This window comes from Bos indicus, chromosome 11 (assembly GCF_029378745.1).
Source record: "Bos indicus isolate NIAB-ARS_2022 breed Sahiwal x Tharparkar chromosome 11, NIAB-ARS_B.indTharparkar_mat_pri_1.0, whole genome shotgun sequence".
Classification (NCBI taxonomy): Eukaryota; Metazoa; Chordata; class Mammalia; order Artiodactyla; family Bovidae; genus Bos; species Bos indicus.
In genome coordinates this window covers 3,959,236-3,974,566 of record NC_091770.1, presented here as the reverse complement: position 1 = coordinate 3,974,566, position 15,331 = coordinate 3,959,236, and positions in this window count along the sequence as shown.

The following is a 15,331-nucleotide window of genomic DNA, read 5'->3' as shown; positions in this document are numbered from 1 at the left end:
CCAACCAGGCTGTTGACACGGGAGCTACACTCAACTTTCAAGAACTATTGTTGTGAACGTGTGTGTGCGTGCTCAGTTGCTTTAGTCATGTCCAACTCTTTGTGACCCCATGGACCGCAGCCCACCAGGCTCCTCTGTCCATGCGATTTCCAAGGCAAGAATACTGGAGTGGGTTGCCATTTTCCTCCTCCAGGGGAAGTTCCCAACCCAGGGATTGAACTCACATCTCCTGCATTGCAGGCAGATTCTTTACGGCTGAGTTATCAAGGAAGTGTGAATGGGAGCCAGGAAATGGCCATGACTAGAGGTGGGAGACCTGTGTGGCCAGCAGAGGGCTTGTGGTTAGTTGGTTACAAGGGACATACAGGACTGTGTTCATGCATGGAAGGAAGTGAACTTGCAGGAGAGAAGGAGAATTGCTGATCTTTGTGAAGCACACCTCACCTTCCAGGGCTTCCAACAGGATGTAACGCCTGCACGTGTGGGCTGCTCTTGTTCCGAAAGCCAGGAGCCCCCCATTTTGATCCAGCGGCCAGGGGAGGCCCCATTGTGATGGCAGTGCCCTAGTCACATCCTCCCCCGCCTGCCCTGGGTCTACTGTTCCAGTTGAGTGCATTTTAGGGGGTTGTTGCTATCTTTTCGCAGAACTTAGCCCCTTGACAGTCTGCAGAAGGAATCCAGGCACACCTGGCATTCTTTGTCTTGGACAGACCTATTAAATATTTGGGGCCAGGATGGGGGTCTCCTGGAGGGGAAGCAGCCTCTCTACCTTCCTCATCCCATAGTCCACCCCCCCAGGGGGACAGATTGCTCTTGATTTTTTTAAATTTAAGTTTACATTTTTTTCTAATTGGCTGCACCAGATATTTAGTTGTGACATGGGGGATCTAGTTCCCTGACCAAGGATCAAACCTGGGACCCTGCACTGGGATCACAGAATCTTATCCAGTGGACCACCAGGGAAGTCCCAGATTGCTCCTGATTATCTCAAGTGCAAAGGTCCATAGAGTCAAAACCATATTTTTTCCAGTAGTCATATATGGATGTGAGAGTTGGACCATAAAGAAGGCTGAGTGCTGAAGAATTGATGCTTTTGAACTGTGGTTCTGGAGAAGACTCTTGAAAGTCCCTTGGACAGCAAGGAGATCAAACCAGTCAATCTTAAAGGAAATCAACCCTGAATATTCATTGGAAGGACTGATGCTGAAGCTGAAGCTCCAAAACTTCGGCCACCTGATGAGAAAAGCCAACTCACTGGAAAAGACCTTGATGCTGGGAAAGACTGAGGGCAGGAGGAGAAGGGGCCAACAGAGGATGAGATGGTTGGATGGCATCACTGGTTCACTGGACATGAGTTTGAGCAACCTCCAGGAGACAGTGAAGGACAGGGAACCTGATGTGCTGCAGTCCATGGGATCGCAAAGAGTCAGACACGACTTTCGACTGAACAACAACAGTCAGACCTGCCTTGGTCCCTCCAGTCACTCACCCTCCAAGCAGCTTAACAGAATTTCTCCAAAACAAATGGAGTCATCTTACTGAGGGCAATTTCAATGAATAAAATTTTCTCCACTTCAAGCCTATCTGGTTGTTTGAAGAAAGAAGAGAGAATTGACTTATTCTGACTCCAGGGAACAAACCAAGACCAGAAATGAAAGTTCAAGAGGAGGACAAATGAAGACACGTTTTAACACTCACAGTTGTCTAGCATGGGACAGGATGCCCGGTCAAGAGTGAGCTCCCTGACACCTGAAGTAAGCAAGCGGAGGGAAGATGTCTGTCCCTCCAGGATGATGTACCTGTGTTCGCCCTGGAAAGGACTTTGGACTGGGTGGCCTCCCCAGCCTGGAGCTGCTCTGGATCTACAACACGTAGTGATCTGAGGTGGGGCCTTTCACGTTAGTGTTCTAATATGATTACATTACATTGCTGTTAATACTAATGACTGTGGGCTTTCCAGGTGGCCTAGTGGTGACGAATCCGCCTGCCAATGCAGGAGACACAAGTTTGATCCCTGGATCTGAAAGATCCCCTGAAAGAGGATATGGGAATCCACTCTGGTGTTCTTTCCTGGGAAATCCCATGGACAGAGGAGCCTGGCAGGCTGCAGTCCACAGGGCCACAAAAAATCGGGTATGACTGAGGTGACTGAACACAATACTAATTATTACCAAGAAATAATCATCTAGAAAATAACCCCAGTGGACTTTTATGCAGAATGTAGTTTTCCAGAGCATTTTGGAAGCTTTTTACTACCGGAGGAGGAAGCCAGGTGGAACCAGCCAATCAGAAGATGGTCTTTTCCAGCCGTCTCTAGAGATGCCCGTGAAGGCAGGAGAAATGCAGGCCTGCCCCTCCCCCACCCCAGCCCTGAATCTTCTGGTCGGTTTTATTTAACTCTCATGTGGAGAGAGATACTAATTTATTCCTTGGTAGATGAAAATAATCTCTAGTACAGAGGCTTTTCAAGACCAAGTAGCAGAAATAATGCAAGCTGAATGGGTGTGTTTGGGGGAACAGCACAGGTGTTCAGAGTGTGGTTGACATTTGCTTTATCCACGTGGTCCAGCTTTCTTCCTGCCTCCTCCATAGGGAAATTATCCTCATTAACATGGAGATAAAAGAGAGATGTGTTTGTAATGCCCAGAAGGTTCTCAAAAACAATAGCAGTAGGGATGGCTGTGGGGTGTCCTCTAAAAGCTTGCTTACTGACTTCTCCAACCAGAGATGTCTGCAGAGAGACCAGAGACCTCTAGACCTGCACGCCCCTGAGCTCAAACAAACCTCCCTGCCAAGAACCTTGCTCAACAGTTGCTATTACATTTTGGGAAAAAAAAAAAAAAAGTCACCGTTTAGCTCACTATCCAGTAAAAGAAAAAAAAAAAAAACAAATTGTCCCTGAAAGATTCCCCACAGGGACAAGAATTCTGCTATGAAACTTAGGAAAATAACAAAATTGCTACTGAGATGGAGGAAACTAGAGGCAAGTCATCAGGGATTCCTTTAAGCAAAATAAACCCAGTCTTTCAGAAGCTGAAGCCTTTAAAAGTAGATGCTCCATCTTTCTTCCCAAAGGAGGAGAAGGAGGAGGGAATATGAGTAGATTGCTTTCACTGTTGCCCACTCCCCCCAGTTCATCACCAACTCATCCGCAAGAATCAGTCCTTCCCACCTGGTGGGCTTCCCAGGCTCTCCTGAGGGCCAAGCAGGAGGCAGGGTCTAGACGCTCACAGCCCTGCCAAGTGCAGGGCAGCCCCCAGGAGCCCCCGCCTCAGATCACCATGCCACTGGTGGTGCTGAAATGCTTTGAGCACCTGGAAAGTTCCCAAAGGGTGGGGGTCAAGGCACTAAATTCAAAGATGCCAAGTTGGGAGCTGGTTTTTCCGGCAGTGGCTGGAGCCAGATGTGTCCTGGGTCACCCGGGGATCCTAGAAGTCTCAGCAGCTCCTGCTCTGATAGGCTGCCATTCTGTGCATCCACTGGCCACCTTTGCACAGCCGGTAGCTGGTTTTCAGGGCTTTCTTCTATGTATGGTCTCTTCCCAGGGGCTGCTGGGTCACAGACTGAATTGTGTCCCCACATTCAACTGTTGAAGTCTTAACCTCCGTATCTCAGAATGTGACTGTATTTGATAGACCTTTAAAGAGGTGATTAAGATGAATGATTTCACTATGAAAGTGAAAGTGTTAGTTGCTCAGTCATCTCTGACTCTGCAATCCCATGGGCTGTAGCCTGTCAGGCTCCTCTGTCCATGGGATTTCCCAGGCAAGAATACTGGAGTGGGTTGCCATTCCCCAACCGGGGATAGAACCCATGTCTCATGCATTGGCAAGTGGTTCTTTACTGATGAGCTACCCAGGAAGCCCAATGCAAGTTAACTAGACTTACTGTGGTGGTCATGATGCAATATATACAAATACTATGTTATATACCTAAAACTAATATGTCAGTTATAACACAAATTTTAAAAAATTTAAATCTCTGCCCTAGAATTTATAATATACATTTAAAATCATTTGAGTCTTTCTTAAAATATTATTTCACAAGTATTATAAGGATTTTATAAAAGTATATTTTTAATTCTTCCCTCTCATCTCTGTGCCATTGTTACCATAAATTATACTTTTACATATGCTATAAACACATCTCATTGTTATTGTATTTGCTTTGAATAGTTATCTTTTGGAGCAAATAAAAATAAAGGATTTTACTTAACCTTTATTTATGATACTCTATTGACCTTTATCATATTCTTTCTGCCTAAAGAACTTCCTTTCCACCACTCTTATGGCAGAAAGTGAACAGGAACTAAAAAGCCTCTTGATGAAAGTCAAAGAGGAGAGTGAAAAAGTTGGCTTAAAGCTCAACATTCAGAAAACGAAGATCATGGCATCTGGCCCCTCACTTCATGGGAAATAGATGGGGAAACAGTGGAAACAGTGTCAGACTTTATTTTTTGGGGCTCCATCACTACAGATGGTGACTGCAGCCATGAAATTAAAAGATGCTTACTCCTTGGAAGGAAAGTTATGACCAACCTAGATAGCATATTTAAAAGCAGAGACATTACTTTGCCAACAAAGGTCCATCTAGTCAAGGATATGGCTTTTCCAGTGGTCATGTATGAATGTGAGAATTGGACTATGAAGAAAGCTGAGCGCCAAAGAATTGATGCTTTTGAACTGTGGTGTTGGAGAAGACTCTTGAGAGTCCCTTGGACTGCAAGGAGATCCAACCAGTCCATCCTAAAGGAGATCAGTCCTGGGTGTTCATTGGAAGGACTGATGCTGAAGCTGAAACTCCAGTACTTTGGCTACCTCGTGTGAAGAATTGACTCATTGGAAAAAACTCTGATGCTGGGGCAGGAGGAGAAGGGGACAACAGAGGATGAGATGGCTGGATGGCATCACCAACTCGATGTATGTGAATTTGGGTGAACTCCAGGAGTTGGTGATGGACAGGGAGGCCTGGCGTGCTGTGATTCATGGGGTCGCAAAGAGTCGGACACGACTGAGCTACTGGACTGAACTGAACTGAAAGAACTTCCTTTAACATTTATGGCAGGATAGGTTTGCTGGCAATGAATTCCTCAATTTTCTGCCTGAGAAAGTTTTGAATTTCATTATCATTCATTTTTTAAGGCTATTTTAACTAGGTATACAATCTTGTATTGTGAGATTTTTTTCTCCCAGAACTTTAAAGATACTAATCCACTGTCTTCTGGCTGGCATGGCTTCTGACAAGAAGTTCTCTGTTGTGATTCTTACCCTTTTCCTATATATACTTACTTTTTTTATTGCCTTTAAGATTTTCCCTTTGTCTTTGGTTTGCAAGTTTGTATATGATATACCTAGGTTTGTTTGTTTTTGGTACTTACCTTGTTTTTCTCTAATGTTCTTGGATCTGTGCTTTTGTGTCTGTTGTTGATTTTGGACAGTTCTCAGCCTTGTTTTCCCCCCTGTTTATATCTTCTGCCCATTTTCTTTTTTTTCTCCCGTGATTTCAATTATGCTTATGTTAGAACTGAATGATCTGTTCTTCTGCTTGTTTGTTTTCACCATTTTCCCCCTTTGGTTTCAATTTGGGTAATATCTATTGAATTCAAGTTCATTCCTTATCCAGTTCAATAAGTTCTAATGAACCCATCAAAAGTGCTCTTCGTCTCTGTTACTATGGGTTTGTGTGTGTGTTTAAAAAATTTTTAGCATTTCCATTTAATACTTTCTCATGGTCTCCATTTCTCTACTGAGATTACCTATTTGGTATTGGATGCTATCTACTTTTTCCTTTATGTCTTTTAAAATATTAATCACAATTAATGTCTGATCTTCAACTTGTGAGTCTGCTTCTCATGATTGCTTCATCTTTACAGACTATGTTGTTTCTTGCCTTTTTGGGTGCATATAATTTTTTATTAGAAATTGGAAATGCTGAATAAGAATAGATATTAAGGTAAGTGTTTTTTTTTTTAATATTCGAAGATAGACCTACTTTTCCTTTGCCTAGGGCTTTAGTATGGTGAGTTGTGTTAATCTAGTCAGAAAGTGGGCTGATTTGAAGTTTCTATTTGATTTAGCTTCCTTTATTGCACTAGAGGCTTTAAGTCTTCTAGCTATATTTATGGTGTGGGTTTATTTGCCAGTGAGTTTTTCTGAATTCTTGTTCTCTATTTGGTTTGGGATCTTCCTCTACTCCCCAGAGAGAATCTATCTCAAGTGGCTTTCCCTACTGTTGTCGTGGTTCAGTAACCAAGTCCTGTCTGACTCTGCAGGCCCGTGGACTGCAGCCACAACAGGCTTCCCTGTCCCTCACCTGCCTGCTGTTCAGTTCAGTTCAGTCACTCGGTCATGTCTGACTCTTTGCAACCCCATGGACCGCAACACGCCAGGCCTCCCTGTCCATCACCAACTCCTGGAGTTTACCCAACTCATGTCCATTGAATCGGTGATGCCATCCAACCATCTCATCCTCTGTCCCTTCTCCTGCCTTCAATCTTTCCCAGCATCAGGATCTTTTCCAATGAGTCAGTTCTTCACATCAGGTGGCCAAAATACTGGAGTTTCACCTTCAACATCAGTCCTTCCAATGAACACCCAGGAGTGACCTCCTTTAGGATGGACTGATTGGATCTCCTTGCTGTCCAAGGGACTCTCAAGAGTCTTCTCCAACACCACAGTTCAAAAGCATCAATTCGACACTCAGCTTTCTTCACAGTCCAATTCTCACATCCATACATGACCACTGGAAAAACCATAGCCTTGACTAGATGGTCCTTTGTTGGCAAAGTAATGTCTCTGCTTTTTAATATGCTATTTACGTTGGTTACAACTTTCCTTCCGAGGAGTAAGCATCTTTTAATTTCATGGCTACAGTCACCATCTGCAGTGATTTTTATTCTGCCATTATTTTTATTGGATGCTTGGTATGATGGAAGAGGGTAGATGGCTCATTCTCTGATATTCTGATTAAGCCTCAGTCTTAGGAAACACTGTCAACCTGGGTCTCAGAGGTATAACCTTCACGAGTATTCCCTCCTCCATGGGTAGAGATTTTGTTTTCTGTTCTTCCCTAGCTGAAGCATGTTTCCACTAGTGATCTTAGGGTACAGGTTTTGTCACACTTTCCTCTGCATATTAAGGCTTTTCTTCTCTAGGGAAGATTTGGGGTGTGAGTCTGCCAAGTGTGTCCATGGCTAATGATCCCCTCTCTCAGCCAGTAATACAGGAAAGTTTTCTCAGAAATATCTTCTAATCCTGTCTACCATCACCTGGTGGAATTCCCAGGAGGAAATCCTGCAAGAGAAGCCTCTCATATTATCCTCCTCTCGGCTGTTAGCAATTTGTTAGGAATTTCTAGCTGAATCATCATATTGACCTATACACTGTTTAATGCCTTCTGTTCTAGATAAACAAATGCTTGGGTCCTGTTCTCCCAGCAAACATCTGTCTCCAGATTTCAGGTAAATTGTTTGTCTTGCAACCTCAGTTCTCTAGTGGCTCCAAGATAAGTCATTAATTTGTAGTCTGCTGTGGTATTTGCTTATTGTGATTGCAGTAACAACTCTATTTCAAGCTGTCTTGAAACTGAGCTGAAACTGGAACCCTACTTTGGCATTTTAATTAACACAATACCCTGGGAAGAAAACAAACAAATCTGATTTGTTTTTCCTGTTGCTTCCATGAATCAAAAGCCAGAAACTGGAAGAAAAAAAAAAAAAAGTTCTGTCAGGGTAAAAGCACCTCTAGGGCTTCCCTGCTGGCTGAGTGGTAAAGAATCCTCCTGCCAATGCAGGTTCAATTCCTAGGTCAGGAAGATCCCCTGGAGAAGGAAAGGGCAACCCACTCCAGTATTCTTGCCTGGGAAATCCCACAGACAGAGGAGCCTGGCCAGCAACAGTCCATGGGGTCACAAAGAGTCAGACACGACTTAGTCACTAAACAACAGCAACAAAGGCATCTCAACATAGAGTTAATGCCTCCAAGATGGGTATTTTTCCATTTATATCCTCATTATGACTATGGTGTGGTGAACTGTCTTATCACAGCAAACAAGTGTCAGTCAGTCAGTTGTTAATACTGGAGGCTCTTTTCAGCCGCTTATAAACATTCCTATCCTATGTCCTTAATCTGCTGGGTTCTAACAGTATTTATGATTTGGGTGCTGGACAGTAGTGTCTTATTTACAACCCCTATTTTCTTTAATTTCTCTCACTTGTACTTCCTTTGATTTAAAAAGACTTTTTATAAGATTGTGATGATTTTATAAAGACCTTCTGGAAAACTGGGCTTTTTGTTGGGAAAAAAAAATAAGCAAACAGCTGACCAGAATCCTGTTTCTGCATCTTCTCGTGGCTTCCATGGTAAGTAATCCATTTTCAAGACCACATGCATTGTGATTACAGACAATGTAATTTACGAATAAAAAGATTTTTGCTGTTTCTTTTCCAATTAACAAGACACCATTCCTCTTGATCATCCCCTTGCTTATACTCCTCCCCATTCTTGCCCAACTACTCTAAGTTTCAATGCGACTTACAATACCCTTGTTATAATGTTTGCATTCACTTTGTAAGTTAATTATATCTTTGGTGCTCCATGAGAAGTTGAGTCTAAAAATTGCAAACTAAGAAATAGCATTTGTAACATTTTAACTATGTATTAATCAATGTCAATCACTATGGGACCAAGTAGTACGATTGGAGAAATAAATATAATCCTCTGGGACTAAATCCATCTCTGCAATGTTCCCAGCATCGAAGCCATGTGAATTTTTTGTTGTTGTTGTTATACTCTAACAAATACTGAAAATCCTACTGTTTAGTTTGCAGTCTTATCCTGAAAATCCTATCATTAATCTTCAAGAAGTCTTGTTCCCTGCTCCTTTTTCAGATTAACCTATTCTGGTTTCATGGGGAAAACATCATGCAGAGTTCCGAGACTTATATTTCTTTCTTTTTTAAATTAATTTTTATTAAAGTATAGTTGATGTGCAATATTATATAAACTATACTTCAATAAAAAATTAATTTTTTCCCAACTCTGTAGGGGTTCATGGTGACTTGCTACTCACTTTATATGTGTTTACCTGGATTATGTATTGTCCGTGACCTTTATGTAAAATATCAGTATGTCATACTGATAAACAACTAAGCCTTTGACTTCTAACAGGCAGGAACAGTGCTCAGGGCTATCTGAGAATCTGCTTTCCAGATTGTAATTCTCAGTTTGGCTGAAATTGAATTCTCTTTTTTCTTCTTAACTTGATAGCAGTTGAGTTTTCATTGACATACTACATGTGCATGCGTGCTATATCGCTTCTGTTGTGTCTGACTCTTTTATGACCCCATGGACCACACCCCACCAGGCTCCTCTGTCCATAGGATTCTCCAGGCAAGAATACTAGAATGGGTTGCCATGCCCGCCTCCAGGGGATCTTTCCAACGCAGGGATCAAACCCACATCTCTTACGTCTCCTGCATTGGCAGGTGGGTTCTTTACCACTAATGCCACCTGGGAAGCCCATATTCTATTTATGGTTGTGGTTTAATCACTCAGTCGTGTCCAACTCTTGCTTCCCCATGGGCTGTAGCCCACCAGGCTCCTCTGTCCATGGGATTCTCCAGGCAAAAATACTGAAGTGGGTTGCCATTTCCTTCTCCGGGGGATCTTCCCGACCCGGGAATCGAACCTGAGTCTCCTGCATTGCAGGTGGATTCTTCACCAACTGAACAGCTATTATAAAAGATTGGCTGGGTTCCCCATGTTGTACAATGTATCCTTGTAGTTTAGTTTATACATGGCGGTCTGTAGCTTGTTCCCTGTATCTGTGAGTCTGCTTCTTTTTCGTTATATTCTTTGGTTTCTTGTGCTTTTTAGATTCCACATTCAAGTGATACAATACAACATTTGTCTTTTTCTGACTTGTTTCACTTAGCACAATACCTCCAAGTCCATCCATGATTCTGCAAAGGAGAAATTTTCCTTCTTCTTTTATGACTTGAGTAGTATTCCATCATCTATCTATCTATTTATATATATATATATATATATATATATATATATATATATATATATTTCACATGTTTTGTATCTATTCATCTTTTGATAGCTACTCAGGTTGCTTCCATATCCTGGCTATTATAAATAATGCTGCCATAAGTATTGAGATGCATGTATCGGTGTTTTTATTTTCTTCAGATATATACTCAGGAGTGGAGCTGCTGTATCATATTGTAGTTCTATTTTTAGTTATTTTCCACAGTGGCTGCACCAATTTACATTCCCACCAACAGTGCACAAGGGTTCCCTTTTCTCCACATCTTCGCCAACATTTCTTATGTGTATCCATTTTGATGAAAGCCATTCTGACAGGTGTGAGGTGATATTCTAATTTTGCATTTCCCTGATGACTAGTGATGTTGATCATCTTTTCATGTGTCTTTTGGCCATCTGCATTTACTCTTTGGAAAAGTGTCTGATCAGTTCTTCTGCCCATTTTTGAATTGGGTTCTTTGCTTTTTGATGTTGAGTTGTATGAGGTGTTTGTATATGTTGGATATTAACCTCTAATTGGTCATATCATTAGAATGTTTTCTCCCGATCAGTAGGTTGTCTTTTTGTTTTGCTGATGGTTTTCTTTGCTGTGCAAAAGCTTTTAAGTTTAATTAGATCTCGTTTGTTTACTTCTTATTGTATTTAAGCTTCAGGAGATAGATAAAAAATATTGCTACAATATATATCAAAGAGTGTTCTGCCTGTTTTCCTTTAGGAGTTTTTCCGGTTTCTGGTGTTACATTTAGGTCTTTAATCCATTTTAAGTTTATTTTTGTATTTAAAAAATATACAAAATATACATTAGAGAGTGTTCTAATTTCATTCTTTTACATGTAGCTGTCCAGTTTTCCCAGCACCACTTACTGATAAGTCTGTCTTTTCTCCATTGTATATCTCTCCTCCTTTGTGAGGTTAGCTGACCATAAGTGCATGGATTTACTGCAGGTTCTCTACTCTCTTGCACTGATCTACGTCCTGATCCACGTAGTTCCATTTCTTGAACTCTTTCCCCTTCCCCTGGGATCCATCCTCAGGTTCCTCATCTTGGTCCCCTTCTTTGAATCTGCTGGCTTTCCTCAAGGCTATCTTGGGTGTCCATTGCATCTGTGGATGAAAACCGGACTGGTTGATCCAGGAGGATGTGCATTGTGGATACCTCTGTACATGCAAAACCCTTTCTTCCCCAAACTCTCCTCCCAGAACAGGAAGACCAAGTCCATAGACAGGGAGATTCAACTGATAGGTCCAATTTTAGGAGGCACGGTCAGGAAGCAGATGCTTGGTCCCTCCCACCTGCACAAAGTCCTACACAAGGAGGACTTTCCTCAGGAGTGGGGTGCCAACATCCACACTGGGGCTTAACCCTAACCCTGCCCCCAAACACCACGTCATTCTCAGAGGGCAGCTCTGCTGACTTAGCAGGAATAATATCCAGAGTTGGAACTGTGAGGGGACTGCCCAGAGGGGCTGTAGTTCTTCAGAGAATTTTATAGAACTTACTTCTTAGAAGGAAAGCCAGACAGAGTATTAAACAGCAGAGATATCACCTTGCTGAAAAAGGTCCATATAGTCAAAGCTATGGTTTTTCCCGTGGTCATGTATGGAGGTGAGAGTTGGACTATTAAGAAGGCTGAGCACTGAAGAATTGATGCTTTCAAGTGGTGGTGCCAGAGAAGACTCTTGAGAGTCCCTTGGACTGCAAGGAGATCAAACCAGTCAATCCTAAAGGAAATCAGTCCTGAATATTCACTGGAAGGACTGATGCTGAAACTGAAGCTCCAGTACTTTGACCACCTGATGTGAAGAGTTGACTCGTTGGAAAAGACCCTGATGCTACAAAAGATTGAAGGCAAAAGAAGGGGGAGGCCGAGGATGAGATGGTTGGATGTCATCAAGGACTCAATGGACATGAGTTTGAGCAAACTGGGAGATATTGAAGGACAAGGAAGCCTGATATGCTGCAGTCCATGGGGTCACAAAGAGTTGGACATGACTTAGCGACTGCACAAACAATAGAACCAGTTTAATTTCAGCCCCTCTTTTCACCAGTGTGGATTGTGTCTGTGAAATTGGAACCTCAGCGTCTTTGGGAGCAAAGCTGAGGGCTCTGTTTCCAGGCCATTTTCTCTGATGCATCTTTTGAGCTGTGGCTCACTCTGCTGTGGGTAACTCAGTAGTGTCAGCACATGCCCTCTCCACCATCCAGAAGTATATCAAAATTTAATCTGCCACTGGGTACCACGCTCAGCTCTCTCGTGGAATTACTCCATTTTCAATTCCAATTCATAGCATTCTCAGTGGAACTGTGGGAAGGAGGCAACCCAGAAACCCTGAAGCCAGAAAGTACATTTGTCCACTGCATGAGATACACAAGGTCAATTTACTTTTGGCAAAATTTTAAACCAGATAATTCCTACAAATAGACAATATGGATAATCTTATAAAACAGAAATAGTTTTCCATTGGTTGAATATAAGAAATAGTACTTCTTTTTTTATATAATTTTATTTATTTATTTTTTGCTGTGCTGGGTCTTCGTTGCTACATGGGCTTTTCTCTAGTTGCAGCAAGCGGGAACTTCTCCTACTTGCAGTGTGCAGGCTTCCTCTTATTGCAGAACACAGACTCTAGGGATGTGGGCTTCAGCAGTGCGGCTCTCAGACTCCAGAGCACAGGCTCAGTAGTTGTGGTGCAAGGGGCTAAGTTGCTCCGCAGCATGTGGGATCTTCCCAGATCAGGGATCGAAGCCATGTCTTCTGCATTGGCAGGTGGATTCTTTACCACTGAGCCAACCGGAATAGTACGTCTAAAAAAGAGATTTGCCAATTTGGAGAGGTCTCCAAGACAGAATTTTAACCTAGGTTAAAGAGTAAGTGATTCTTCATTTTCTAGGGGTGTTTGAAAGAATATTATTCATCCATTAGGTAGAACTGGTTTTTCCTCTGTCCCCTGTCTGTGGGTATTATTGATCATTTTATGAGCCCGGAAAGCTGCAACTGAAGTCAACAGTCTCAGTGGCACTGAGTAAGTGTCCCTTAAAAGGTGCAGAAGGGTTTAATCCCTTGACCTTCTGAGTTGGAGAAAACTAGGTTCAAGGGGCTGAACAGGATGCACAAAAATATAAGATGTGAGTCACTGGTTCCGGGAACTGTATGTTCTCAGTGAAAATCCATCTGAGCAGCCACCTCTAATGAAGCATCTTTAGATGAATTGGATCGCTTCATAAATCCAAAGGATAAATTAAATAAATGAACTATGTGAGGGCAGTTGATTTGTTGTTCACTTTTCTTCTGGAAAGGCTCAACTACAGATTTATTACTGCATTTCTGAAGCCACTTGATTTAGTGCTGACATCTTTTGGAGCTTTTGATATCTGCCACAATGATTGAGATGTTGGAAGGTATGCAAATGTGTTTTCCACTATATTTATTTATGTCCCCTGCCCCAAAACCATAAACATGTTGCCGAGAATGTTACTTAAAATAAGAAAGAAACCAAAGTTTTTTGTTTTTTTTTTTCCCTATAATGCACCACTTGGACTGCAAGGAGATGAAACCACTCAATCCTAAAGGAAAGCCCTGAATATTCATTGGAAGGACTTATCCAATATTTTGGATACCTGATATGAAGACGTGTATACCTGTGGCGAATTCATGTTGATATATGGCAAAACCAATACAATATTGTAAAGTTAAAAAATAAAATAAAATTTAAAAAAAAAGAAAAAGAAAAAAGAAAAAACTCTGATGCTGGGAAACATTGAGGGCAGGAGGAGAAGGGGATGACAGAGGGCATCACCGACTCAATCACCGACATGAGTTTGAGCAAGCTCCACGAGATAGTGAAGGACAGAAGAGCCTGGCGTGCTGCAGTCCATGGAGCTGCAGAGTCGGACACAACTTAGTGACTGGACAACAGAAACAGCGCACCACTTAAAGAGCAGCTGTGAGCTATCCCTGCTTGGCTTGCCCGTTTATTACTTTTGGGGCTGGTGTCACGAAAGGCAGGGACACACCCGGCTAGGAAACTGGTTTCAAAACTACCAGAGCATGTGTGTGTTCACTGGTTTGCGTTTCATAATAGTGTAAAGTGGACACAGTCTAACCTTTATTTCAGCCACTTTGAGGGAGAAAAGAACACCACGGCCTCCCGGAAGAGTGGATTTTATGTGTCAGTTTGATTGGATCACACAATGCCTGGTTAAATGTTATTTCTGGGCATATCTATGAAGATGTTTCCAGAAGAGATTCACATCTGATTTGAAGAGCTGACCCCTGGTTTGGGGAACGTGACAAGTTCTGTTCTGCTCTGCACTTAGCACAACCCTGGACTGTAAATCTGGAATAAAGGGACGTTCTTTCCTGTAACTCTCCCGAGGGGATCCTTGAGTTACTCCAGAAGGCCTCATGTATATGCACACGTGCTAAGTCTCTTCAGTCCTGTCTAACTCTTTGTGACCCATGGACTGTAGCCAGTCAGGGTCCTCTGTCCATGGGATTCTCCAGGCAAGAATACTGCAGTGGGTTGCCATGCCCTCCTCCAGGGGATCTTCCTAACCCAGGGATCGAACCTATGTCTCTTAAGTCTCCTCATTGGCAGGCAGGTTCTTTACCACTAGCGCCACCTGGGAAGCCCAGAAGGCCCCGTGCCAACATCTAAATCCCAAGGTCACTTCCTCGTCTCTCTGCCCAAGCAGTTCACAGTCACTCCCGTGAAGAGGCGCTTTGCTGTATGCAACCAAGCCATAAATGGATACACAATATAAAAATACTACTAAATTAGAGCCTGTGCTCCAAAGACAATCCCAGGAGAGTGTTGGCAAGTGCGGGGCCATAGCAGCTGTGTATTTATCCAGGGTGGGGTTGGGGAAGGCCTCATCGAGGGGTCGGGCTTTGGGGACATGTTTGAAATGGGGCCAGAGAAAGGGAGGCTGCCATCGAGGAAACAAGAAGGTACATTTCCTGGCATCCCTGGGAGCCTGGCATCTCTGAACACCCTCCTGTCTCCTGAGTACACAGTTCTTAGCATCCAGGAGAGGCTGGCCGGACTCCAGGGACCAGACGTTTCCAACACCAGCAACACTGGGATTTTCATTCTTTGGGGCTGTTTCCCAAACCTCAGGAAGCTCATTTCATAACGTCTTCTTTTGACAGATATTTTACTGATCATCCACCAGGAGCCGGGCACTGGTACACAGAGGGGTGGGGAGGGGGATACTCAGGGAGGGGGTTGGGTCCTGTGACCTCTTGTGTGGTGACTCAATGTGACAACTGCTGTGG